The 26757-nt window shown below is 47.5% G+C and overlaps 1 protein-coding gene across 1 annotated transcript in view; it reads left to right on the forward strand.

Moving 5' to 3' along the window:
- The first annotated feature begins 1146 nt into the window (after window positions 1-1146).
- Window positions 1147-26757, forward strand: part of ADGRB2 (adhesion G protein-coupled receptor B2) — a 163314-nt gene continuing 137703 nt past the window's right edge. Inside the window, exon 1 of the mRNA XM_088672247.1 lies at window positions 1147-1231. The gene's annotated coding sequence lies outside the window, so the exon portion shown is untranslated. The remainder of the gene's footprint in view (window positions 1232-26757) is intronic.

Genomic DNA, 26757 nt, shown 5'->3' on the forward strand with positions numbered 1-26757 from the left:
TGGAAGAGAGGAGGCAAGGAGGAAATATCTCAAGGACTGTCACCTAGAAGAGGGAACAAGCTTGTTTTCTCCTGCTCTGGAGAGTGGGATCTAAACCAATGGCTTCAAGTTACAAGAAAGGAAATTCGGAAAGGAAACATTAGGAAGAACTTTCTGACATTGGGATGAACTCCCTTGCAAGGTGGTGACCTCTTCTTCCTTGGAGGTTTCTAAGCAGAGGTTCGGGGGGGGGGCATCTGTCAGGGATGCTTTAGCTGGTTGGACCAGATGATCCTTAGGATCCCTTCCAACTGTACAGTTCGATGACATATGAGACAACGATCCAGCGCTAAACTCGGCTTTACCTCTACGTCGCGTGTGAACCGGTCATTACTCCCGGGCGAGCCCGCATTAGGACTGCAGCTTTACGGGGACGTCTGAATGAGCCACTTCCCCACCCGCACTGTCGGAAAGCGGGTCGCCCGCATTTCCAAGCCTCGATCTGTCCTTTCCCTCTTTTCTCTCCCTCTCTTCCCCCCTCCTCCACCACCACCTCCTCCTCTTTGGGTTCCCCCCTCCCTCCTTCCTTTCCGCGCAAACTCTTCGCCATGCCTGCTGCCGCCGCCGCCGCTACCATTGGTATCACACACACTCCAGCGAGAGCCCTGCAGGAGCCGGAGCAGCGCGAGCCCAACCCTGCTGCTGCTGCTGCTGTTGCAAGGAGAGGCGAGGCAAGAGGATCGGCGGCGGCGGCGGCGGCTCCCGGCATCCCCGGGCCCAGGCGCGCGTGCCTGCCCGCCTGCCTGCCAGAGGGAGGAAGGATGCGAGCCGCTGGCTGCGTTTGCTCCGCAAGGGTTCGTCGTCTGCAGCAGCAGCAGCAGCCCAACCGCTGCCGCCGCCGCCGCCGCCGCCACCAGATCTGGGAAACGCTTGTGCAATAGTTCAAGTGACGCACCGAGGGAGTAGGGAGGGGGGAGATTCCCCCCTCCTTTAATTTTCTTCTTCTTTTTTTGGAAGAAGGTGGAGACTTTTTCATTTTTGTATCAACTACGGGGTTCATCCGCAGTGCAAGTTAAAAGGAGCCTTTTTAAATGAATCTTCCTTGCATTTGCGCCCCATCGTTTTCTTTCTTTCTTTCTTTTATTAAAAATAAAAATATAAATGAATCACCCCCAAGGCAAGGGATGGCAAACTTCAGCTCTCTGGCTGCTTCATCGTGGAAGATCTTAAAGTCCTGCTGAACAAAGATCAGGTAAGGAGCACAGGGCTTTGTCCGAGGATGGAAGGAACGGAGAGAGGTTGGGAAAGGCGAGCGCTTGGTCTCCCCGCGTTAGCCGCTCGTAGGAATGCCAGCAAACGGCGCTCCCCGCCGCGCCATCGCTCCCACCTGCCTTGCCCATCAAGTGCCCGCGGAGAAGCCGCCGCCGCCACCGTGCTCCGGAGTAAAGTTGGTTGCGATTGATTGCAGGATGAGTTCTCTTTTCACTCCCGCTTTCCATCCAGCACCTTCCTGCTCCTCTCTTATCTCTCTCCCGCCACCGGATTCCATCCCGATTCCTCCTCCTTTCAAATAGATGGCATGGAATGCCAATTAATTTTTAGTATCTTTATTTTACTGTTATTCCTAATTGCCCCGCTTGTGAACGCCGCTCGCAAAATGCCACAACAACTAATCGCAACCTGCCCTCCCCCACGCAAAATTTTATCCCCCCCGCCTAAGGTAGCAAGTTTGGTCCTGCTTTTTAGAGCTTGCACATTTTAATAAACAAATGATATAAAGGTAGCTTTTAAAAAAAATAAAATAATGATGATGGTGATGATGATGATAATTGCAAATGAGAAAGACACTCCCCCCCCCTCACGGATGAGTCGGTTTGGAAGTTTTTTAGATTGATATTTATAGTATAGTGGCAGTTTGCGGCGGCGTGGGGGTGGCAGAGGCGAGAGAATAAATATCTTTTTGTGTGTTTCTCGCTCTCCTCTTTGGCCGGGGAGGCGAAAGATACAAGTGTCCGGTTCTTCTTCCTCCTTCTGCTGCATTCACGCGAAATGTTCTCTTCCCTCCCCTCCTCCCCGCCAAATTCAGCTGTCCGCCCCCCCCCCCCCGCGCGCTGCTTTTTGCTGCTAGCTTTTAAAGCCATGAAAACGAATAAGCGTAAGTCGGCTACGTCTAATTCGAGGCTTTTAGGTGTTTTTTGTTTTGTTTTTTAATGCGTATGTGGATTTATTGATGCAAAAGAGCCGGGGGGTGGGAGGGAAGGAGATTTTCCCAGCGGATTCCTTTCTTTCGTGCATGCAACTTCCCGACATCGTTTGCATCTGAAATGGGTGCGATCTGAATCATCGCCTGCAAATTTTGGAGAGGTTGCTGTGCATCGGCGGGGGGCGGGGGAAGAGGAAGAGAAAACCGGTGGTCTTTTGGTGTTGCATTACCTAATGCCAGGAAGAAGAAAGAAGGAGAAAAAAATTCTCTTTCTCTCGGCGGAAGGCAACGGAGTGTCTCGTTAGCTGGCTAAATTGCAATTGGATTAGGCGGCTCCGGCAGTTTAATTGCTTTGGCTTGCAAGCCGCAGTGTTTCTTCTTTGGGGGGGTGGCAACAGGATGCAGGACTCTCCACCCGCCTCCCTTCCCCAAAAGGAACAGATCTGGAATACGGAAAGGCTTCTACTTTGAAGAGAGAAGTTGGATGGCAGAAGGCGAGGTGAAGAAGGAAACGGGATTCATTAGGGAAGCTTCACTTCCAACTCCTGTTTTTAAAAAAAGTAACACTACCTTTCCCCCCTTTTTCTTTTACAAGGTGGGTGATTCTGTTTAGAAGTGTTTTATGGCGCCCACTCAAGGAGAAGGAAGAAATGACACTCGGTGGCCAGAGTGCCCTTCTGTCTAAAACACACACTCTTTTTTCCTGGTAATGATGGTTGGTTCTCACATGTATGTAATCCCTTGCTTTCTCATGACGGACATCTGCATGTATGAACCAACACCATTAAAAAGGCTTGTGTTTTGGGATACAGGCATGTTCTATCAGTGGTGGTGACAGCTGGATAGCTCATGTATACAACCCCATTTCCACTTGATGCCATAGGCACTGGGTTTTGACTCTTGGTTGTATCTTAAAATGAAATTGTGCTATGGGTGCTAGGAGCAGGGTTGAAGTTTATTTCCTGATAGATTCTTGCTTACTTGTGTTGCATTGAGTTACCACTGATTTGAGGTTGGCTTGTAAACATGCCAGCTATCGCTTGGTGCAAAACTCTCAAGAGGTAAAATGCAACATGCCTACAAATGATATATTCTTACAACCCACGTCTCACTGACCTCTGCACCTTTGTAAATTGTGGCATCCGTGTGCTCAGGCAGTGTCTTAAGAGTGTGGCAGTGAGGCCTTCTGAATAGCTCCGGAGCACAGAATTTCCCCTGGAGATTCGCCAAAGTCAGAATATGAGCTTTCTTTTATTATCTCTTTGTATACCGTCTTTCAGCATTTGTGGTTAGAGAGAGAACACACCATCTATATTTTAATAAAAAGCGTGGGTTACTTGCCCCTAACCCTTCTCATGTGTGAACTAAATATCTTCATAGATCTAAATAAACTTTTGCCAGCCTGGTCATTGCTAGATGTTTTGGACTACAATTCTCATCAGCCTCAGCCAAAACATCTGGAGGGGAGCACCAGGTTGAAGGCTGGTCTAAATATACATAAAGTATTTTGTGGCGGATGCATTCAAATACCTGCAGCAGCTTTTGCTATAGTAGTCTGACATTATTCTTTTTGGAGCGATGAATAAGAGGATGTGTGTGTAACATGACAGGGAGTGAAAATGTGCATTTAGATGCTGGTGGGGAGGTGTAGTGAGATGAGTCACTTCTATGCATCTGTCTTGTTTCCCCCCCCCCTTCCCTTCCCTCATTTGCACTGTTGGTTAACATTCTGCTCCGTTCCTCTATGCACTCGCCTCATTGCATTCAGAGGGACATATTTTGTTGCGATTTCTGGGAAAGCTTCTGTGACACAAAGAGCGGCTTCAGCTCCCGCAGACCATAGAACAGGGGTGTTGAACATGTCCATTAAACGATGTCGGACTCCCAGCTTCCATCAGCCCCAGTGAGCATCTTCAAGGATGATGGGAGCTGTAGTCCAGCGGCATCTGTAGGGCTGCAGGTTCCTCGCCCCAGCTTTAGAGACTAGTGATCCCTTCAAACCCTATTTATTTAAAGGGTGCATATGGAACAGTGGGCCAGTTTTTCTGTTTGGTTGAGAGCACAAGCTGCTAGGGGTTGGGAAGAGCTGGAACTCAGAGGTAGAGCACCTGCTCTGCAGGCAGGATTTTCCAGGTTCAGTCCCCAATGAACTCCAGGCAGGGCTGGGGGAGACTCCTGCCTAAGCCCTGGTGGGGATCCCCTGCCAGTGAGTGATACTGAGCTAGGTAGACCAATGGTCTGACTCTGTATAAGGCAGCTTCCTGTGTTCCAGGAGCAGAGCAAATGCTTTGCATGCAGAAGGTCTTAGGCAGGCATCCCCAAACTCAGCCCCCCAGTCATCATCCCTGATGACTGGTCCTGTTAGTTAGGGATGATGGGAGTTGTAGTCCCAAAACATCTGTAGGGCCGAGTTTGGGGATGCCTGGTCTTAGGTTCAGTCCCCAGCAGCATCTCCAGGTATGGCTGGGATAGAACCCTGCCTGAAGCTCTGGAAAGTTGCTGCTGGTTGAAGTTTCCAGAGCCAAAAGGACCAAGGGTCTCATTTGTTGTAAGGCAGCCAAGAGGTCCTCCTGGTCCCCTCCCCACACTTCAGTGAAGATACACTTGCCAGGAAGGTTGCAGGGTTGTGTGTGTGTGTGTGATCTATGCTCTCAGCTCCAGCTCCTTCTCAACCATATGAGGGTGATATTAATCCTGACCTGCCTTACAGCATCATTGGAAGGATTACCCAGATAGACATGGAGCATTTTGCATGCTCAAATGTGCTACAGATATTCTCAAGTGTTGTTCAGTGTAGAGAATGCTAAATTTTTTTCTGAAAATATTACAATTAAATCGTAGGCAGGCTTTCCTAGAAGCAAGTTCTATGGAGTCTGACAGCTCTCACATTCTAGTAAGTGTGCTAAGAATTTGAACCCAGGCTTAAGTGCTATGATTTTGGGTAGTTGGTTGTGTGTGTGTGTGTGTTTGCAAGATGTTTTATGATCGTATTGTTACATAAATCAATATATGTTTAGTGAGAAGCATGCCCCTTGCTGTTCATGGGGCTTGTTCATTAGTAAATGTGTTTTGAATTACAGCCTAAACGTGATTTCTGGATTGTGGAGAAATCTCTGTGTGTATTATAATCAAACGTTTTTTTGGCATGGCATGCTACAAGACCTTATGGAGCTGGTTCATTTACTTGCCTCATTACTGAGATTCTTAAGCCAGACTTCTAAAATAGTCACTCATCTGGTCATCTGCAGTGAGTAGGTTTACTTATTTCCCTCTGCTCATTGTTCGATGCTATGCATTTACAGCTGGGAAGGATTTTCTTTTTTCCTGCCACATCAGATTAGTTAGTGATTCTGGGGCTGTTCTTTACCTTCTCCAGGATCATGCACCTTGCCTCAGTTTCTTGAACTGCTTTGAGCTGGGACTCTGCTCCAAAGCTTGTTTGAACTTCAGGGCTGGAGGCTGTCAAATAATCAGAGCATGTGCAGAGTGCCTATGGCCTAGTAACGGCAGCTAGACTTCCCAAATTTGGTTTGGGAAGCATGGGTCTCCAGGAGGCATCACACATTTTACATGCAAGCTCAAACCCATCCCCATCAACCTCTCTCTTTCTAGAAATGAACCACTGTTAGGATTTCTCTGCTCTGTACAGTTGCCTGCCTTGCTCTCCTTCCTTTAGATGCATTAGAATCTGGATTGTGTCAATCAATCCAGGAGAGATTTTGTGTGTGTGTGTGTGTCCGACTGTCCGTCCGTCCGTCCATCCATCCATCCATCCATCCATCTGGGACAGCCTTTCCCAAGCTGGTGCCCTCCAGATGTTTTGGACTGCAGCACCTATCAACCACAGCACAGCATGACTACTTAGGGCTGATGAGAGCTGGAGTCCAACGCATCAGCTTGGGGACAGGCAGAGCTAGGAAATCCTTGCACCCCTCTTGCTGTACAGCTCTGTGGAGAGCTTTGCAGATTGGAGGCAGTGGGCCTCAAGTTGACCTCATATCTGATGAATGTCTGAAGTTGCTTATGCTCCACAGCAAGAGAGCCAGCTTGGAGTGGGCTGATGGGTTTTATTTAGTCCTGGTCTCAGCTGGCCATGAGATTGGCAGCATCCTCACTCACAGGGAAGGGCCACTGATGGCAGCCCCTTCTGCTGCTGTAGAAATATGTCTCACTGAGTGACCCCTTTTGCCTTTCTAGTCTACTGCTTAACGCTTCGCTCTCTGCAACATGCTCTTGAGATGGCCCCATTTGGCATCTCATTCAGGCACAAGAAGGGAGAAATTGTGAAGCTGAGGAATGGGCAACTCTAGTATACAGCTGTGAATGGAACCTCTACCCCCAGATGGCAGCGGAGACAGTGCTGATTGGGCCCCAGGCAGGTCTGCAATCACAGGGTCTTTCCTTCTGCAAGAGAGAAATGGAACCAAGGGTAGAGCATGGAGCAGCTTCTGTGGCAGAGTGGGGAACTGGGGTGCCTGGGAATGTGTGCATGGAATGAAACAAAGCCATCATGCTAAATGTGGAGTGTTTAAGTAAGTGAGCTGTTGCTTCTGCATTCCCAGTGAAGTGACAAGTTCCAATGGTGGTGGTAGGGTTGTATTTTGTTGTTTAGTCGTTTAGTCGTGTCCGACTCTTCGTGACCCCATGGACCACAGCACGCCAGGCACTCCTGTCTTCCACTGCCTCCCACAGTTTGGTCAAACTCATGTTGGTAGCTTCGAGAACACTGTCCCACCATCTCGTCCTCTGTCGTCCCCTTCTCCTTGTGCCCTCAATCTTTCCCAACATCAGGGTCTTTTCCGGGGAGTTTTCTCTTCTCATGAGGTGGCCAAAGTATTGGAGCCTCAGCTTCAGGATCTGTCCTTCCAGTGAGCACTCAGGGCTGATTTCCTTCAGAATGGATAGGTTTGATCTTCTTGCAGTCCATGGGACTCTCAAGAGTCTCCTCCAGCACCATAATTCAACAGCATCAATTTGTATTTTAAGGAGCTGAATTTGGACATTCAGAGTAAGAATCACTTTCGCTGGAATACGCAAAATGGTTTGGTGGTGGCCAAGAAATCGCTGCCAGTGATTGGCTGAGATGCCGGAGTATCACAAAAGAGCACAAAGCAGGCTGCCATTGGACTGAGCTGCTCTGATGATGGAGAAGGGGCAGGGCATGCTAGAGTGGAAAAATAGAAAGAAGTCTGCCTAAGAAACTGAGCGTTCTAAGAAGGAAGCTTTGAAGACTTACCCAGTGGAACAAGGTTCACTCAGCCAGGAGGTGGAGAGGTGAGGATAAAAGGGGCCATTCACATACAACCAATGGCCAACTCTTTGGCTGCAGGCTTTCAGCAGAATTCTTAACCTCATATCAGATTAATGTCTGAAGTTGCTTATGCTACCGTCTGTTCTGGCTGGCAGTGGTTTTCCAGGGTCTCAAGGAGAGGGAAGCCTTTTGTAGTTCTCTGCTTCATACCACATCAGGGATTGAACCCAGAAATATCTGCATGCAGAGCAAGAGATAGACCAATGGAAGGGACCAGGGCTTTATTTTGTGAATTCTGAGAACAGGAGATCTCTGGACAGGATAAGAAACAGTCTCTAAACTCCTGCTGCAGCCGCCCCCAACCTGGTGCCCTCCAGATCAACTCCCATCAGCCCCCAGCCAGCGTGGCCAATCGTTTGTGGCTGCCCCTCCCTCACAGATCAACCCAGGAAATCCAGTTGTAATTCAGTGAGAGTGCTTAGCTTCTGTTTCATCCAGAGTCTGTAATTCCTCCCGATGCGACAGCTGTCACGGCGCAAGAGAGAGCACGAGGAACGTGTCACATTTGATAAGGACACTCTAGCCAGCTAATTTCTGCCCAGGAGGACAGGGAGAAATTGCTCTGAAATCCAGTGCAATCCTGCAATGCTCTTTTCCATGCATCTCCTCCCAAGTCCCTTCATGTGTTTTGCATGACAGAATTACATCGCATGGCATAGTTAGAGAAGCTGCACCTAAAACAGCTCCCACCTCCCTCTCCTCTTGCCCCTTGGAAGACTCCCGTTTTCTTGCTTCATCAAGGGAGCTGTGAATTTTGAAGCAAACTGGCCCAATTTGCAACTCCCAGATTAATACATAGATTGGAACGTACTTATACTTTGGATTTTGCACTTGTGAATTTTGCAGTGGAGTTCTCTGCTCAAAAAACATGTCATGATTAATAAAAAAATAGTTTCAAATAAAATACATTTAGAAATGCATTCATTGAGATAAAATGCTTTTTTAAAAATCACAAATTAATGCGGGAGCATGATAGACTTGTAAATGTGCACCTGCAAAATGAACAGAGATCAGAAATAGACTGATCTATCTGTTCTTAACCCCTTTTGTAAAAGAAGCCCCTTGTGCAGAGATGTTTGTAAAGCAACTCTCTTGTGGTTGAATATACACTTGGGGGACCTTTTTCAGACAGGGGGTCACGTGCCGGGGTAGGCAGGGCAAGAGGAAGTAGTGGGTGGGGCAATGGGTAGGCAGCTCCCCCTTTTGTAGTCAGCTGCATTACAGTCACACACAAAAAGTCAGAGGTTTTCACCCCATCCCATCTTTCCACCCATTCAAGCAAGCAAAGAGATTTTCCAGCTGCAACTGCACTTGCAGGGGTAGGCCTGGGGAGGGATATAACCTCAGAAAGGGAACCATGGCTTGGGGAGAGTTCTGTTGGCCAGATAGAGAGACCCGGAGAACCTATGGGTCACTTCCACCTGGGTTGGGGAACCTCAGGCTGGAAGACTTTGGACTATTAGAAGGTTGAGTGACACAAGAGAACTTTGTGACTGCTGTGCAGGAACCTGTCCTTTTCTTAATTTTGGTTGTCAACAGAGATAGAAGCCATGTTAAGTTAGAGTAGGTCCATTGAAATTAGTGAATGCTAATTTCATGCTATGAGTTCATAGAATCATAGAATCACAGAGTTGTAAGGGACCCCAAGGGTCATCTAGTCCAACCCCATTCAATGCAGGAATCACAGCTAAAGAAACCCTGACCGATGTCCATCCAACCTCTGTTTTCAAACCTCCAAAGAAGGAGAGTTCGCCACCTTCTGAGTTAGGTCCATTAATTTCAATATATCTGCCCTGAGTAAAACTTAGTTGAGTATTATCCAATGTTAGGACAAGTCTGTTTATCATAGTGAAGGACCATGGACCAATGCTACAACTAGGGCAGGTATCCTGCTTTCTCATAGACCTCTGTTGTCCTTTTTCACTTTCGGGGAGATTGCGAGAGAGTCCTGCTAGGAACATGGGGAGCTGCCTTACACTAATTGGGGCTGTTGGTCTATCTAGATTCTAGCTCAGTCACCCCCAAACTGTGGCCCTCCAGATGTTTTGGCCTACAACTCCCATGATCCCTAGCTAACAGGACCAGTGGTCGGGGAAGATGGGAATTGTAGTCCAAAACATCTGGAGGGCCGAAGTTTGGGGATGCCTGTTCTAGCTCATGTTCAAGCAAGCCACAGTTTACCTAGACAAACTCTGTCTTTGTGTTATGTGCTAACCAGGCCATTTTGTGATTGAAGACGGTTTAATACCTGCCAATATATTACACGCAGAGCCTACTGCAAAGAATGTTATAGGTTTAACTCTTTTTTTTACCCCGAAATGGAAACACAGCTTTGGCATGGTTTTCCAGTGTGGTTGCCTGGAGACCAATCTTTTTCATCCACAGGGGACTTTGTTCCTTTTCTGGAGGTTTGCATTACACTCATCACTCCATCCAATTAAGCTGCACCCCATGAGGCGCCGGGGATCTGAAGCAGCCAGAAAGACTGGGTTTGAGGGCTATTGCCAATGTGGGTCAGCATTGCTGGATGAGACGAGCAGGCCATTGGCCTGGCTTGGCAGGATGCAGCTCCTTCTATCCTTAGAGAAGCCTTTCTTGGAAGTGCTGTCCACTGCCCAGTAGAGTCAGCATCTCTTGATTGTAGCAAATATCTGGGTCTCCTGTCAGCTCCTATCTCAGAAGTAGATCTTGCAGAGCAAAGCAGTCTGTTCTCTTGAGGTTTGCGGGATTTGACTAATAAAAGTCAAGATTGAGAAGATAAGGAAAGGCAAGGCAAGGAGAGATTAGTGATTAGACAAGTAGCAGAGAGAGAGAGAGACATAAAAATACAGTACTCATTGTCTTAAGAGCCCAAGGACTGCCTTAGTAGATCAGACCAATGGTCCAGTTTAGGCCAGGGATATTCCAGCTATGGCCCACAAGAAGAGTGTGAAGGCAACAGTCCTCGGCCCTCAAGGATTGGTATTTGCTGTTGTTGCTTTCAGTCTGCACATGTTATGTAATTGATGATGTCCTCTAAACCCCCCCAACCCCACCCCAATTTGCACAGTGTTTCCTTTGCATTGAAATGAATGGGGTGTGGTGATGTAATGGCAATGTAATTTACTTTAACTGATGTGATGAATTACATAAATTTGCTACAGTGGGCAATAAGAGCATGAGAACAGCCTGCTCATTGGATCAGGCCAATGGCCCCTCTAGTCCAACCTCCTATTCTCATGTGGGAAGCCTGAAAGCGAGACCTGAACACATAAGCACATTCCTCTCCTATGGATCCCAGCAACTGAAATTTAGAAGCATTTCTGCCTCCAGCTCTAGACACAGAGTGTAGCCATTGTGGCTAGTAGGCACTGATAGCCTTCTTCAACTTGAATCTGCTCAGTCCTCTTTTAAAGCCATCCAAGTTGGTAGACATCACTGCCATCATAATGAAACAAACAATGTCATTTTTGGCAGAAGGCAAAGTGCAGCAGAAAGGACACAGTGCTTTGTGTGATGAATGCAGAACAAAAGAGAGAACAAGGTCTCCTTACATCCCTAGAGGCAAGGCGGGGGTTGACTTCCAAGGAGAAATAGATGGTTGGAGGGGCAGAAGTTGAAAGGCAGGCAGGGAGGGCTCACAATTGAATGCAACAGTCAGGAAACAGCAGGTGCTGCTGAGTGGGTAACAGGGTGCTTAAGAAGGATGAGCTGAGTTGGTCGCAAGGGCCTGGTACGTCCTGATTGGCTTTCAGAGTCAGCTGATTATATTCAAGCAGGATGGTTAGTTGACTCTCTTCAGGCTGGAACTGCAGTCTAGGGGGCTCTCTTGCCACCTAAGACCTGGTCACATCCACACCTCACATTTAAAACCCTATGATACCACTTTAAACCATCATGCCTCCCCCCCCCCCCCGGGAGTTTGTTAAGGGTTCTGAGAGCTGTCAGTAGACCCCGCTTTTCCCCCTCACAGAGCTACAACCCCCAAAGTTCCTTGTGCAAAGGGATTTATTATTAAACCACTCTGAGAACTGTAACTCTGAGAGGTGAACAGGGGTCTCCTAATACAGTGGAACCTCAGTTTATGCCTACCTCCGTATATGAACACCTCCGTTTACGAATGCTGCGGACCCAGAAGTGTTTCATCCGGGTTCCGCGGCATCGGATGCGCAGGCGCAATCTGCGCAGTGTGTGTGTGTGTGTGTGTGCAGAAGTGCTCTATTGGCACTTTGCGCATGCACAGAAGCGTGCCTTCGGTGAGCGAATGCCTCAGCGAGCGAACGCCTCTGCAGAACGGATTGCGTTCGCAAACCGAGGTACCACTGTACAGTAACTCTCAGCATCCGGAACAAACTCCAGATCCCAGGAAGAAGCCATCCCTGGGAAGCCACCCCTGTTCACAGTGGCATCATAGTGATACTGCAGCCCCAAGAAACACAGGAAGCTGCCTTATACTGAATCAGGCCACTGGCCCACCTAACTCCATATTTGTCCAATCCTCTTTTAATGCTATTGAAATACAACTCTCCGCAGCCCCAGCCAGAAGAATGCACCTGGAGAGCACCAGTTCAGTGAAGGCCCTTCTATATCCCCTCAATGTAGCAAAACGGGGGCCCATATGTGCAAATAGCACAGCAGCAAGCTTTAAAAAAAATGAAGAGAAGGAACTCCATATAAATAGCCAGTGAAATTAATTGCTATGGGATGCAGGGAGTGGCCGTTGCCTCAATTGCCTTTAAAAACAAATTAGAGAAATGCTCTCGTATTGGGCCTCTTCATGACTGCCAGACGTGACAGCTAGTGGAGCAGTATTCCCCCCCCCCCCCAGTCTGGAGGCAGACTGCAGCAACTGCAGATCACATAGGACTCCCCCTGCCACCACTGCCCCTCACACAATATACAGCAGATAAGAAACATATGAAGAGGGGATCTGTGGCAGAGAGGAAGGAAGAGAACAGGAAATGCAATCCTAATAGGGCATGGATTTTGCCATTGCATGTAGTCATTGATTTATAGTGGCTTCCACCAAGCTGCTGCTCTCCAGATAAACATCTGGAGGGCACCAGGTTGGTGAAGGCTGTTCATGGAGGAAAAGGATACCAATGGCTACTAGCCATGATAGCCCTGCTCTGCTTCCATGGTTGGAGGCAGTAATGCTTCTGAATACCAGTTGCTGGAAGCCACAGGAGGGCAGAAGGCTCTTGTGCTTGGGTCCTGCCTTTGGGTACCTGGTTGGCCACTGTGAGCACAGGTTAGTGGCCTAGGTGGCCTGATTGGCCTGATCCAACTGCTGGGCTCCTCTTACATTCTTAACCAAGGTCTTGGGTTCTGCTTTTTGTTTTTACCTGTTTTACAATGCCAGCTCCCAGACTAGCTAAGGAAAGTATGCTATGTTAGCATCTCTCAAACTTCCACTTTGTTCTGAGCTGAAATCAGAGTTGTGATTTGCTTCTCAAAGCTGCAAAGGTGGGGAGCCAGAGTTGCCTGCGATTGTCACAGGTGCAAAACTGCTCATGTGGAGTGGAGAGGAGGAAGGAAGGTCGACCCAGTGTAAGCGGATCCTAAAAACCTTTTGGCATGGTTCTACTGCTAATATGCGAGTCCACTTCTCTATTGGGTATCCCAGGGCCATTTGCCTCCTGCTGCAGCCTTGATCCAGGTCAGCCCTGCTGCACCTACAAATAAGGCTCCCACTGGTGTGCTGGGAGGTTTCTTTCCGGGGCAAATAGCAATTCTGTGTTTGTCTCTGTGTGTATGTTTCTGTTCCAGATCAGGCCAACAGCAGGGAACAGAAAATGTTTAACCCCCTCCTGTTCTACTCCCTTGTGTTCTACTCCTAAGAACACAAACATAGCCTGCTGGATCAGTCCAGTGGTCCATCTTGTCCACCCTCCTGTTCGCATAGTGGTCAACCAAATGCCCCAATCGGAAGCCCCAAAATAAGACTTGATCACCTGCCCCCACAGTTTGCACCCTGCCAGCTCTTGTAGCTGTGTGTTGTTTAAGCCATCCTTGCAATTGTCTGTGTGGTATAGAAGTTAGAGTGTCAGACTAGGACCTGGGAGACCAGGGTTCAAATCCTCACTCAGACATGGGCCAGTCACTGTCTCTCAGCCTAAACATACCTCACAGGACTGTTATGAAGATAAAATGGGGGTGGTGGGGAGAAGAGTCTACATCTACTGAGTTCATAGCAGGAAAGGTGAGGTGTAAACTAATTGCAAATTGGGGTCACAGGGAAAAGGAGGCCCTAAATCCAGGTGTTCCCTTATTAGGATGGCTGCATGTGAATTAGTAGTAATGAAGGCTGAATGTTGAGCTAGGTGTGCCTTGGGGCAAAGCAAGTCACAGAAGCTCTTATATTGGTGCAAAGCAAAGGATGTTACAGCATTCCATTGGATTAGCTTAGTGATGGAAAGACTGATGCATGAATTGGGAGGTCCATGTTCAGATTTTGCCTCTTCCAGGAACTTGCTGGGGTGTCTTAGAATGGTCAGTCCCAAGTCTGCCTGCATTGTGAGGCTAACAGTGCCTGCCTGCCTTGCAGGGTGGTTGTAAGGATAGGAGTATAGTAATGTGAAACACTTCTTATAATCAATGTTTCTGTTGCTGCTGTTGCCCCCAACTCTAGTCCCAGGGCTCTAACTTTACAAATCCAGACTCCCCTCTCCCTGATCTCATCTCATCTCTCTCTCTCTCTCTCTCCCCTCCCCCCCCCCCACACACCGGGCATGGGCAGTCCTGTAAATCACTCAAGGCTATAAGGTAGGCACAGAGTGTTCTCTGGCAGGGAATAATCCTTAATCTTGGAGCAGCTTTTAAACTCAAACTCGCATTTGGAAGACCTTTTTATAATTTTTTTTAATGACAGTTAAGGTAAAATAAATTCCCAAAAAGGGCCGCCTGGCTGCCAGTGATAGCGACTCTGATCCAGCGATTGGCAAAAAGCATCGCTGTTAACGACATCAGCTTGGTGAATCGTGCCAAAGATGCATTCAGGCTCCTTGGAATGGAGAGTGGCAGCGGGCCAGGAAGGGAGAAAAGGAGCCTTCCCCTGGCTCGCAGCCCAGTGGGATGTTCTGTAGGCACTTCTGGGCAAACCCCTCTCCTTCCCCCACCAACCTCCGAGGCTGTACCTCGGACAGCTTTCATTGCATGCCACATGAATGCCAGTTTGCTGGGATTGTCTCCCTTGTGCAATTCAGCCTCCTGTGAAACCATTCTTCAGCCTGGGGCTTGCTGTTTACCAGGACTGTGCAAGGCCAGCACTGCGGCTCTCAAAGAGGAGATCACAGCCACTTTGCTCCTCCCCAGACCTTCTTAGGAAGGGAAGAGCTCAGCCATAAGCCTGGATTCAGATGACATGCTAAGCCAAAGTGTGGCTTAGCTCAGTGTGGCCAGGGAGTAGGAGGGACCAAGGAGGAGCAGAGCAGCTGCAGCTCCTCTCTGGAAGCCTGACCTGTTTCAGTGAGCCATAGTTTGGCTTACAGTGTCATGAGAAACAGTCTTTTTTCTTTGAAATGGGATGCAGGTGTCAAGAAGATGTCTGAATGCAAAACAGGATTATGAGTTCCAAATTTCAGTGTGATGTCTCACTGCTTGAGGGAGGTATTAGTGTGCTCTACAACTTTCTTGGCTCCTTTCTTGGGGCTTGAGCTGGCTTCCAAACTTCAAACGGAGAATTTTGCCCAGAATTTGCAATTCTCATACCTCTGTGTTCAAGGTAGATACTGTTCTGCTAAAGTTCAAGTTTTGCAAGCGAACAGGGGATTGGCATACTGCCAAATTAGACCAAAATCTCGCTGTGCTCATGTCTCCCCTGCCTCCAATAGCTCTTGCATACTTTGGCTAGAAATGGTCCCAGAGGTCTAGTAAAACCCCAAAGGAGGATCATTTGCTAACAACAATTACCCCCAATGAGAGCAGACAGAGGTTGGCCAAGGGCCCCTTCTAACTGCCGGTTAGGCTGCTTTGGCATCACTGAGAGAGAGTCTGAAGCGTGAAAAGCAAAAATGGAGATTTCCCAAACAAACAGAGTGAATGTGGTGGTGAAGACCTCTCTTCTTCACATCTGTGGGAAGAAGAGAGACAAAACTATTAAGGATGGCCTGAAAAAATGAGTCCAAAGCCTGAAAATGAAAGAACATGTAAGGCCACATCATCTTAAAAAAAGGAAACACATCCTGCTTCTAGTCCAGAGGTCAGCAAACTTTTTCAGCAGGGGGCCGGTCCACTGTACCTCAGACCTTGTGGGGGGGCGGAGTATAATTTGAAAAATATATATGAACGAATTCCTATGCCCCACAAATAACCCAGAGATGCATTTTAAATAAAAGCACACATTCTACTCATGTAAAAACACAGATTCCCGGACCATCTGCAGGTCGGATTTAGAAGGCGATTAGTTTGCCTACCCATGTTCTAGTCTGCTAACCACCAGGGCATACAGGTGTCTTCCAAATGCGCTTTAAGTTCTGCAGGTTCCATTGGAGGGAAGACACGCTTCAGAATCTAGAGCAGTTGCACTTTGGGACAGCAACATCCCCAAAGGGACACCCAAAGATGTTAGGAAGAGGTGCAGATCGGAGGAGGAGGAGGAGAAGGAGATACTGTCCCTTCTCTGTTCATCAAACAGTCATTCTGAAATTGGTGGGGTCATGGTGGAGCCACCAAGCTCAATAAATAATAATAATAATAATAATAATAATAATAATAATAATAATTTATTATTTATACCCCACCCATCTGGATGGGTTTCCCCAGCCACTCTGGGCGGCTTCCAACCGACATTAAAATACAGTAGTGATGTATGGAAGTGAGAGCTGGACCATAAAGAAGGCTGATCGCCGAAGAACTGATGCTTTTGAATTATGGTGCTGGAGGAGACTCTTGAGAGTCCCATGGACTGCTAGAAGATCAAACCTATCCATTCTTAAGGAAATCAGCCCTGAGTGCTCCCTGGAAGGACAGATCATGAAGCTGAGGCTCCAATACTTTGGCCACCTCATGAGAAGAGAAGAATCCTTGGAAAAGACCCTGATGTTGGGAAAGATTGAGGGCACTAGGAGAAGAGGACGACAGAGGACGAGATGGTTGGACAGTGTTCTCGAAGCTACGAACATGAGTTTGACCAAACTGCGGGTGGCAGTGCAAGACAGGAGTGCCTGGCATGCTATGGTCCATGGGGTCACGAAGAGTCGGACACGACTAAACGACTAAACAACAACAAAACAACAAATCTATTAAACATTAAAAGCTTCCCTAAACAGGGCTGCCTTCAGATGCCTCCTAAAAGTCTGGTAGTTTTTTATCTCTTTGACATCTCGGGGGAGGGCGTTCCACAGGGCAGGTGCCACTACCGAAAAGGCCCTCTGCCTGGTTCCCTGTAGCTTAGCTTCTTGTAGCGAGGGAACTGCCAGAAGGCCCTCTGCTCTGGACCTCAGTGTCTGGGCAGAATGATGGGGGTGGAGATGCTCCTTCAGGTATACTGGACCGAGGCCATTTAGGGCTTTAAAGGTCAGCACCAACACTTTGAATTGTGCTCGGAAATGTACTCCAGGTTTAGTGCCCTTTCCTTAAGGTATATCTAAGCCACTTTGAATTGTGCACTGAAACAGATGGATAACCACCAAGGCAGCTGTTGCAGGATTAGTGCAACACATGTGCGATCACCAACATCCTTGCATCTGCATTCTGGACCAGCTGAAGCTTTTTGACCATGGAGAATGTGTTTCAGTCACCCACCCTGGATGTAACTGTGGAGGCTTGTGTTCCTATGGTCAGGATGGATGAGTGCAGCTAGCGCACCAGCTTCAGCTGGCCAAAAAGATCCTCCAGTGTGATCCAGTGTGTCTTGTAAACTTAATGCATCTTCACAGGGAATGAAAGGAGGATTTTGAGTCTCTTGCTATGCACTTTTGACTGCTGCCAAATTCAAGAGGTCCAGCCCCCCCCCCCCCAAAAAAAAACCTTCCTGGTGAACATTGTAGACCATAGTTTGGATCCAGCTGAATTTGACAGCAGTGACCAGGCTTAGTTGCTGATGGGTCCTGTTGCTGGTCAGGAGGTACGACAATTCCTTGCTGATCCCACAGAGGTCAGGTATGTAGCTTCCGCATGCCTGATATAGACAGACCAGGCTTCTAGATAGCTCCTTGCTTGGTCTCCCATGATGAATACATTTTGTCTCCAGGTGACCAGGAATCAAAAGCTTTGTGAAAGCTTTGTCCCAATTCCCTGGCCACAAATGACCAAACCTGGGGATGTGTGGCCCTATGGATTACTCAAAATGGAGATAGGCTGGTCTTTACCATGGCCATTCTTAGAAGATGGCGCAAAACTGTAATTCATGTGGGTCTTGCATTTTACCCCACAATGTTTGTAGGTGAGATTGACGTAGTGCTGCAGTATCTCTGCCTGCCTCTCTTGTCCTCTGCCCTCCAAGCCGATGCTGCTCCTTCCTTTCTTCTGTGAGAGACCCTCACAGAAGTCATTCAGTCGCTTCTAGCTTTGGGGAACGAGAAGCTTTGTCTGGCTTTTCTTTTCTCTTTTCTTTCTTTTCTGCCCTTAATTGAAATTCTGTGAAGTCTCTCTGAATTCTAATCAGGTCTTTGAGGAATTGCCCTATCTTCCTGTTGCTACTATGATGTTATCAGGAAAACATCTATACCCTTTTGAAGAAATCTGTCTTCTGATGGAAGAGCAGAGGAGGAGCCGTTCTCTGGCATTACGGAGCTTAAATTCTGCTTTCAAGGTAAAAATTGTGGGGATGTCCCTTTCCACAAATCCAAAACATGGGACTCTCCTTTTTTCTCTGCAAAACATACAGTCCATTCCTGAAAACATCACCCACAGAGGGGAATCCAGCAACTGCAGTTGTGTTGTGGCCCCAGACTAGGACTCCGTGAAGCCAGAGTCCTCTGGCAGCTGCAGCTCCAAGGAGAAGCTGGATCTACTTCTTGGTCCATCCTGTGCAGGTCTGTGGCCACAGGAGCTTCACCTGAGGAGGCATCTCTGCTGCTAAACACCAACACCTGGTCCACAGACTCCTCAGGGGATCATGAAAACACATTGCCCTGAAGGAGGCAACAGCAGCACAGCATGTTGAAGAACCCAGCTAAGCACCCAACACACCCTAAAGCAGCCTTCACCAACCTGGTGGCTTCCAGGTTTTTTTAGACAACAACTCCCATCATCCCCAGCCAATGCAGAACTTGCCAGATAGCTGATCCATCCCAATTAAACAACTTCAAAAAATACCTTAAATACATCAACAACTGGATAATGCCAAAACATTCTTTCTAGAGCTGGTCAGCAAGAGTCCCTTGGAAGCTCACAAACAGAGGTGGTGGCTACCCCACCATTTAATCATTTTGTAGTCTGCCTCCCTAAGTGGAGGCTCGATCCAGCTGCTATGGTTAAAAGCCTTTGACTTCTCTCATCCTTCATTAATTCCTCTGAGCCTTCCTTTTAAAAGCCGCATCTGTTAACATTGCTGTATTATTTTTGATCCTCCTCCTCCTCGGAACTCATGGCAGAAAACACGGTTCCCTCCTACTATTTTTTATTGCCACAGTCGCCTTGTGAGGTGGGTTAGACTGACAGATGGTGACTGGCCCAGGCTCGCCTAATGAATTTTATAGCTGTATGGAGAACTGAGCTGTGCTTTCCTGATCTGAGTCCAATACTCTAAGTCAGGGGTAGCCAACTCCCAAGAGACTGCTCATGGAGTTAAAAACTGGCATCTACCCCCTTTTGGGTTATTCAGTCAAAGTTGGTGAGCCTTTCTTAGGAGGAGAAGCCCCGTTTTTTTTGGGGGGGGGGGTTCAGGTCAAAGTTGTTGAGCTTCTTTGAGGGGAGCCAGTGATCTACCAGTGATCTACCACAGATGTCCAGTGATCTACCTGTTGGACGTGCCTGCTCTAAGAGGTTGATGGAGTTCATCACCCATCAGCCTCAGCCAGCCTGGCCAATGATCATGGATGGTGGGAGGTAGAATCCAACCCCATTCCCAGAGCATCGCAGGTTCCTTTCCTCTGCTTCAGCCTAGTTCACTAAACCATGATATTCCCCATTGCCAACCTGGTGCTCTCAAGCCAGTACAGCCCACACCTGGAGGGCAACAGGATGGCAGGACCTGATCTAAGTTAACATTTCATTGAACAACATGTCTTTTGGCACAATGAAAAAAGGTCTGGTCGGTGGGATAGTCCTGCCAATAGTTCTTTCCTGGAGGCTGTGAAGAGGAATCCTGGGTCCTGCCACCCAGTTGGGGAGGCATGTGCAGCTTGTCTTTGGGGTTATGAGATGGTGGATTGGGGTGGGCCAGCTTTTCCACAGCAGAGCGCTCCCTTATTCTCACACACCCCCTTGCCGGCTGCTGCTGAGTGAGATAATGAACATTCTAAACAAAGGCTAATTGTCTTATAACTGCGCTGGCCTCTCTTGGCTGCGGAGGAATACCTCACAGGCTCCCCTCTGCCTGGTAAATGACTGGATTGGGGCTGCGGAAAAGGCAGTGAAGGGCGTCACTCTCTCCCGGTGCTCAGTTCTCCTGCTGCTTGTGATGCAACTGTCTGGTGCTACTAGGGAACAAGGAAGAGTTTTGTTGATTTGTATTTTAGAGCAGATGGGGGAAACCAGCAGCCCCATCCCAGACGGTGTTGGGCTTTAGCTCCCATCATCCCTAACCATTATTGGCCATGTTGACTGGGGCTAATGGGAATTGGAGTTCCAAGTGGAAGGGTCGTAGCTCAGTGGTAGAGCAATTGCCTTGCATGCAGAAGGCGGCAGCTCCAGGTAGTTAAAGATTTCTCCCTGAAACCTTGGAGAGCTGCTGTCAGTCTGTGTAGACAATACTGAGCTGGATGGACCAATGGTCTGATTCATCATAAAGCAGCTCCCCAACATCTGGAGTGACAGCGGTTCTCCGCCTTTGCCTTAAAGCACTCTGACCTTATTGGCTGGCTTACATGCAGATTGGAACATATTTCTCCAAAATATGTGGTGCAAGTTTGGTGGGAAAACATGTATAGAATTGTAGAGTTGGAAGGGATCCTGAGGGCCATCTAGTCCAACCCCCTGCAGCGCAGGAATCTCCATTCAAACATATGTACCAATGTGTAATTTCTGGGGAATATGTCCAAAAAAATGCATATTTTAGGGAATATGTCTACAAAAATGCATATTTTAGGGAAATACGTAGCATGTGGAAAATTAGATATTGGGGGTTGTTTGTTGGAAACAAGATGGACCTCATCTGTGTCTGAGCATGTGCTAAACTGACACAGAATGGAAAGAAGCTGATCTGCACTACCAAGAGCAATTGAACGTAAGTGAGTGGATATGCATAAATCTGGATTAATAAGCAAGGCTCTGGGGTGCAAGGGGCTGCATTGTTGAAGTGACATGACTTTAGTTTCCTCACTAATCCTGGAAAATTTGGGATCTTTTAGTCTTTTAAGTGAAATTGAGGCTTTTGAAGCCCATGGTGGTCCGATGCCTGCTTCCGTTCCCACCACCTTTTCCAGTTCTTCCTGGTGTAAACTTTTTTACAAAGGTGGCGGGCAATGCAGAACATCCGCTTCTTTGCTTGCCTGGGTTCTTGCGGAGTAAGCAGATGAGCAAATCCTCCTGTTTCTGATCCCCTCTTTGCTGCATCTTCCCTTTGGGGTAACTTCACGACGGGGGAAGCTCAGAGCACATTAAACGGCTTACAGCGTCTTAACCAGCCGTTAAGCGATTAAAAGCCCATGTAAAACACTTTGCTTGGCAGCTTAGGCCGGGTTCATGCATGCAAAGGGATGAGGTGGTAGAGGCCTGTGGTGGATAGAATGGACGGTACCACTTCAGACTGCAGGTGGGGAATCATCTTTTTAAATGCACCCCAGCTGTTTTCTTTTAAATCCTCACTAGTAGAAAAAGAACAGTTTAGCAAGGGATAAGGTAGGATAGCATCTTTCCCCTGGTGTGTTTTCTTTTCTTTTCCTTCCTTCTCTTTTCATGCAAAGATATTGGGGTGGTGCACCAAAGCAAAAATAAAAAAACACCAAAAGCCAAATTTAAAACACTAAAAGTACATGGAATCCATCTGTACAACCAATATTTGTGTTCTCTTTAAAAGTTTTTCCTGATCCGCAGGCAAAATATGGAACATCTGAATACAAGGGGGGCCCAGTAGCAGCAGGGTGTAGTAGGGTAGGAAATTTCTATATCTCAGGGAACCTCAGCCTCTTACTCATTTGGTTATTATTATTATTATTATTATTATTATTATTATTATTATTAGTAATAGTAGTAGTAGTACTGTAGTAGCAGTTGAGCTTCTGCACAAGCACTGGCTTTTGGATTTTCCCCAAAGCACTGTTGCAGGTTTTCAAACTCTTCCCTGCAACCCTGAGGACTAGACACTTGTGTTTGAAGAAATGGTTGAATGCTTGTGACTGAGCAGACTTGAGGTGACCCAGTTACCTTGGAGAGGTGAAGGAAACAAATAACAGGCTTTGAGAGCTAAAGCTTCCCTGCTGAGGGTGATGGGTCTTGCAATCTCAATATGGGATCTTCTCAGCATTTGCCCCAGCTGTTTGTCTCCAGTTAAACATTAGGAATAACTTTCTGATAGGAAGAGTTTTTTTGACAGTGGAATTGAATACCTTTTTAAAAAACAGAAGTTGGGTGCCCATTTGTCAGGGATTCTTTACCCAAGATTCCTGCATTGCAGGGGGCTGGACTAGTTGACCCTTGTGATTCCTTCCATGTTTCTATGTCTTTGATTCCATGATTCCTTACCCTCTCCAAGGAGGCAGGTCCCTGGAGCATCAGTGAGCATTTGACTCAGGTGCTCAGAAAGGCACAGCTTTTTCCAGGTCTAACTTAGGGATGCAACAAATTCTTCTGCAGCTGCTTATGGGAATTACTCTTGCCCCACCTTCCACACAGCAGAAGCTCCTTTTGTAGAGTGGCTTTTTAATCATTTGGAAACATTTCAGGCAACCCTTCCTCCTTTACTTCCCCTCTCCCGCCCCGCCCGACTTGTGCTTTCATGCTGGTCATCCCAGTGGGTGCCTGGGGCGAGTTTCTCAAGTGGACGACCATGATAATTTCTTAACAGGGTGACCAAGAACAGAATATTATCTCGTTACAGTTCACGGCGTCTCCTCGTAAAAATAAAACCAGTAAAAAGCATGGCTTGTACTGCCTGTTTATGAGCTTGTACTTTGGCCGTGTCCTCCATCAGGCAAGACGTCTCTCAGAGGCGGCCATCCTCATCCTGGGAGGAAGGGGAGGGGCAGAGAAGAGGCAGCACAGCCCTGAAAATTGAAAAATTCTGAGAAGTGCAGATTTCAAAGGCTTGCTGTGTTTTGTTATGTTTCGGACGGTTTTGCTTTAAAATGTGATCCAAGCTGAATTTCTCCCCCAATGATGGCACAGGCTTTTCTGGCTGTTTTGGAAACGGTGACAGGTGAACACTTTATGGCCTCCCCACCTCACCTAGTTACTAGCATCGTGCTTTTGAGCTTTCTTGAGCGAGGCGGAAGGATGCAGGAATATCATTTTGCCTTCAAGGATGCAGGGATATCATTTTGCTGGGTTTTAAAAAAGGAACATCTGCCTAAAAATATTGAAGCCCCTCAAAGGGAAGGATTGATGTTTGACTCACTGATCAAAGGGCAGATTCTGCTTATGCTGGCTGGCCAGGAATCTTCTTTGAGGTGCAAACTTGAAAGGCGGTTGCTGAAAGCCACCCATGGGTGGCCATGGCTTCCGGCCCTCATCTTCTAGTTTTGGCTCCTGAAGGTGCTTTTTCCTGTGGTTGCTTTTTCATACATGGCATAGGTGGGGGCTGAATGCCACCTCAGTGGGTAACCACGGCCTTCATTCTCCACACTCTTACTAATTTGATTGTGTGGAAAAGACCCTGGGGAGGAGGAGTCCTAGTGGGCACTGGGAAGGAGTGAACCTTCAGGCATCACCAGAGCTATGCAGATCTGTAGCACTGATGTTCAAGATAATTTTTTAGCTATATATGACTGAGCATAGTTTTAAAGTCCCTGCCCTGCTTATGACGAAGTGCTAGCAAAGGAATCCCCTCTCCCCCACCCCTGCTGCTCTCTCAACCACTTATGGGTTTTGAAGGAAGTAAATCTCATCTAATTCTGTAATTTTTCATAGAGCCAGGTTCATAGACAGGTTTTGATGAGACTAGCTCAGTTTCTCCAGTGTTTTTGTACGTGCCTGGATTAAGAACGGGTGGATCTGTCAATTTCATTTTCCTTCAGTTTCTTGTTTTTCCAATCTTCGGTTCAGTTCCTCACACAATCTTCAAACAAGCTGTCGGCACTTTAGACCACATTTCTTCTAATTTTTGTATGCAATATTGCCTAAAATTCACTTTTTGCACTATTCTCTCTTTGCAAGATCTGGAGAAGTGTGAATTTCAGAGGGTAGCTGCATTTTAGGCCAACTTTCATTAAAAGGGGAACCAAACAGACTTTCTCTCACTTGCTTGCCCACTGAATTTTGCCAGTTTAGGAGAAACTTGCCTTGCCTTCTTGGATGTCACATTTGAGGAATTTCAGTGGAAGAGTAAAACAGTTTTTACAAGTCAAACACAATTCACCTGAAGGCTTCTGGGCAGCCCTAACATTTGGGTTGTATCTACCCTTTCAAACAGGGGCAAAGTACCTCTGTTTTGCAGTGCCCACCCTGAGAACGCAATGGAGAGTCAGCTACTTCTGTGGGTCCACTTGTACCAAGAATAAGTATTTTACTGCAAGAGTTTGTGAGGGCAGGTGCCGCTGCAGACACACACACACACAAACCTAATTGGTAAGGTGAGGCAGCATCACTTGCAACAGTGTGACACAAGGGGGCGCTGTGCTTCAGACTTTGATGAAACAATTAATGACTGCTTTCTATGACTTTTTGAATTTAAAGAATTCACAGGACCGTTGCCGTATTCAAAGCAGTTAACTTTCCCAATTGCGTTTGCACCTTCAGCTTTTGTTTTGTTGCTTTTGTTATGAGTTTGCTCCTGTCACCTGCTTTAGAGCTAGCTAGAAGCTTCTTGCATGCCAACCTGGTGCTTTCCAGATGCTTTGGACTACAACTTCCATCTCCCCCAGCCACCATGAGAACTGTAGTCCAAAACATATGGAAAGCACCAGGATTGGGAAAGTGTGATGCATCTCCTCTTGTCGATTCTGACCATGATCTGGACAGAAATCTCATGGAGAAAGCCATTCAGATATGGATGTTTTTACCTGTTAGGACTCTTTTGAAGCAGGCATGTGGAGAAGGGTTGTAGTTCAATGGTCAAACTGCATGCAGAAGGTCTCAGGTTCCATCACTTGGTAGGGCCAAGAAAGACTGCAGAGCCACTCGCGTTCAGTGCAGAGTTGCAGACAATAGTCAGACTTGGCACAAGGGAAATTCCTCTGCAGTAAAACAAAATACCATCTTAATATCTGCTTTGGGAAAGGGCTGTAGGGGACATGCTTTGCACGTAGATGACCCCTGGGTTCAGTGTTGACTACGTTGAGCTAGATCAGGGTGGCAGACCATTTCTCATTGAGGGTTCACTCTTGCCTAACTGTTTGCCAGTGGGTGTGGTCACCTCCTTCTCTCTCTCTCTCTCTCTCTCCTGCTCACACAGCTCTCTCTTCAGCTGTGGGGTAGGAGATAGCCAGGAGAGGAGGCCTCTCCTCCACAGGGGAAAGCACACAGTTGAGCGCTCCAGTGATTCTCAAGCGACAGTGGTGATTGCTGAGCACGCTTAGGAGAAAGCAGAGCGCTTGGCCGCCTACTTCCACATCAGCACCCCCATCTGCTCGGATGTTTCCTGAGCAACAACGACAATAACCAAGCACTCAGGGAAGACTGGAGCACAGTAGCTCAGCTGCTACTTGGAGTTCGCCGCTGCCACCAATGACTTCCACTCCGATGGTCTTGGGGAAGGCGAGGGGAGGGGATTCCACCCCCCATTACTTCAGCAGCCACTGGCTACTGCACAGATGGTGCTTTTTGATGATTTTATTATTCTAGCACTGAAAGGAAATGTGGTAGGGGGCTGGCAGGCCACTGGAAATGGCGGGGGGGGAGCAGGAGGCCTGGTTCTGTATGAAGCACCTTCTCGTGTCCTTTCTGCTTCATTGGCGTACTTGGTGACTTCACAGCCAGTGTGTGGACTCATCCTATTGGCAAGCTATAAATGCTGTCTGTGGCATTATAATCTGTGCTGGCCCATTCACATAAACCAGCCTTTGATGCTGAAGTTGCCATTGGCATGCGATCACCAGCCCTTAGTGGCAGGCAGCTGAATGTGTGAATGGATTTCCATTTTTTTAAGACAATGCATGGGCATTCCCTGGAAGGGAGGCTTGGCCCACAGAGGTATATCAACCACCGGATTTATCATCCCTTGATGACTCATGGATGAATGTGTGAACACTCATGGCTGAATGTGTGAATGGAGTGCAACTCCACTGCAATGCCTCAAGGCAATGTGAGGAGATAGGAAAGTTTCAGCTGTGGTGATGCAAGAAGGCACTGATTTCCATTCCATCCATCTGCATCATGGGCAGTGCTGTTTCTGTTCTGCTGCAATTTGGCTTCATCTTGCTGTCTTCTACGGCAGAATTTGCATATTTACATTATCCGTATGTTATTCCACACCATTTCAAGTTAATGGCCATTCATTTCAAAGCAAAGGAAAAGCAGTGCAAATGGAGGGGAGACACCATCAATCTGAAGGTGATGGACTTCCTTGGAGGTTTTGAAGCAGAGGTTGGATGGCTGTCTGCCATTGATGCTTTAGTTGAGATTCCTGCATTGCAGGGGGTTGGACTAGATGACCCTTGGGTCCTTTCCAACTCTACAATTCTATTATTTTAATTATGCCTCATTTGCCAACAAAAAGCAGCAACAGCAGCATATACTGATCATACTTGCTGGATTAATTTCCATTCTGGACATGGGACAAATAAGTGGCCATCCACTCTTGTTTTCACTTGCGTTGGAATTATTTGACATCCCTAATTGTTCATAGTAGCATTTATCATTTTGATGACATTTCACACTTGCAAGGCATCACTCGTTGAAGGGTGGACCATCCACCGGGGAGGCAGTCTCAGTTTTTACCCAGGGCTGATTTTTTTCCATGTAATGGTGACTCTGAAGGGATTGGATGACTCTTAACTGTGAAATGGCTGCAATGTAGACCTAGCGAAAGCACCGCCCCTTTATTTCACAGCTGGGACAAGGGCCAGCTATGAGCTCTGCTCAAAAG

This window comes from Zootoca vivipara, chromosome 6 (genome assembly GCF_965207765.1).
Source record: "Zootoca vivipara chromosome 6, rZooViv2.hap1.1, whole genome shotgun sequence".
In the NCBI taxonomy this organism is placed as follows: domain Eukaryota; kingdom Metazoa; phylum Chordata; class Lepidosauria; order Squamata; family Lacertidae; genus Zootoca; species Zootoca vivipara.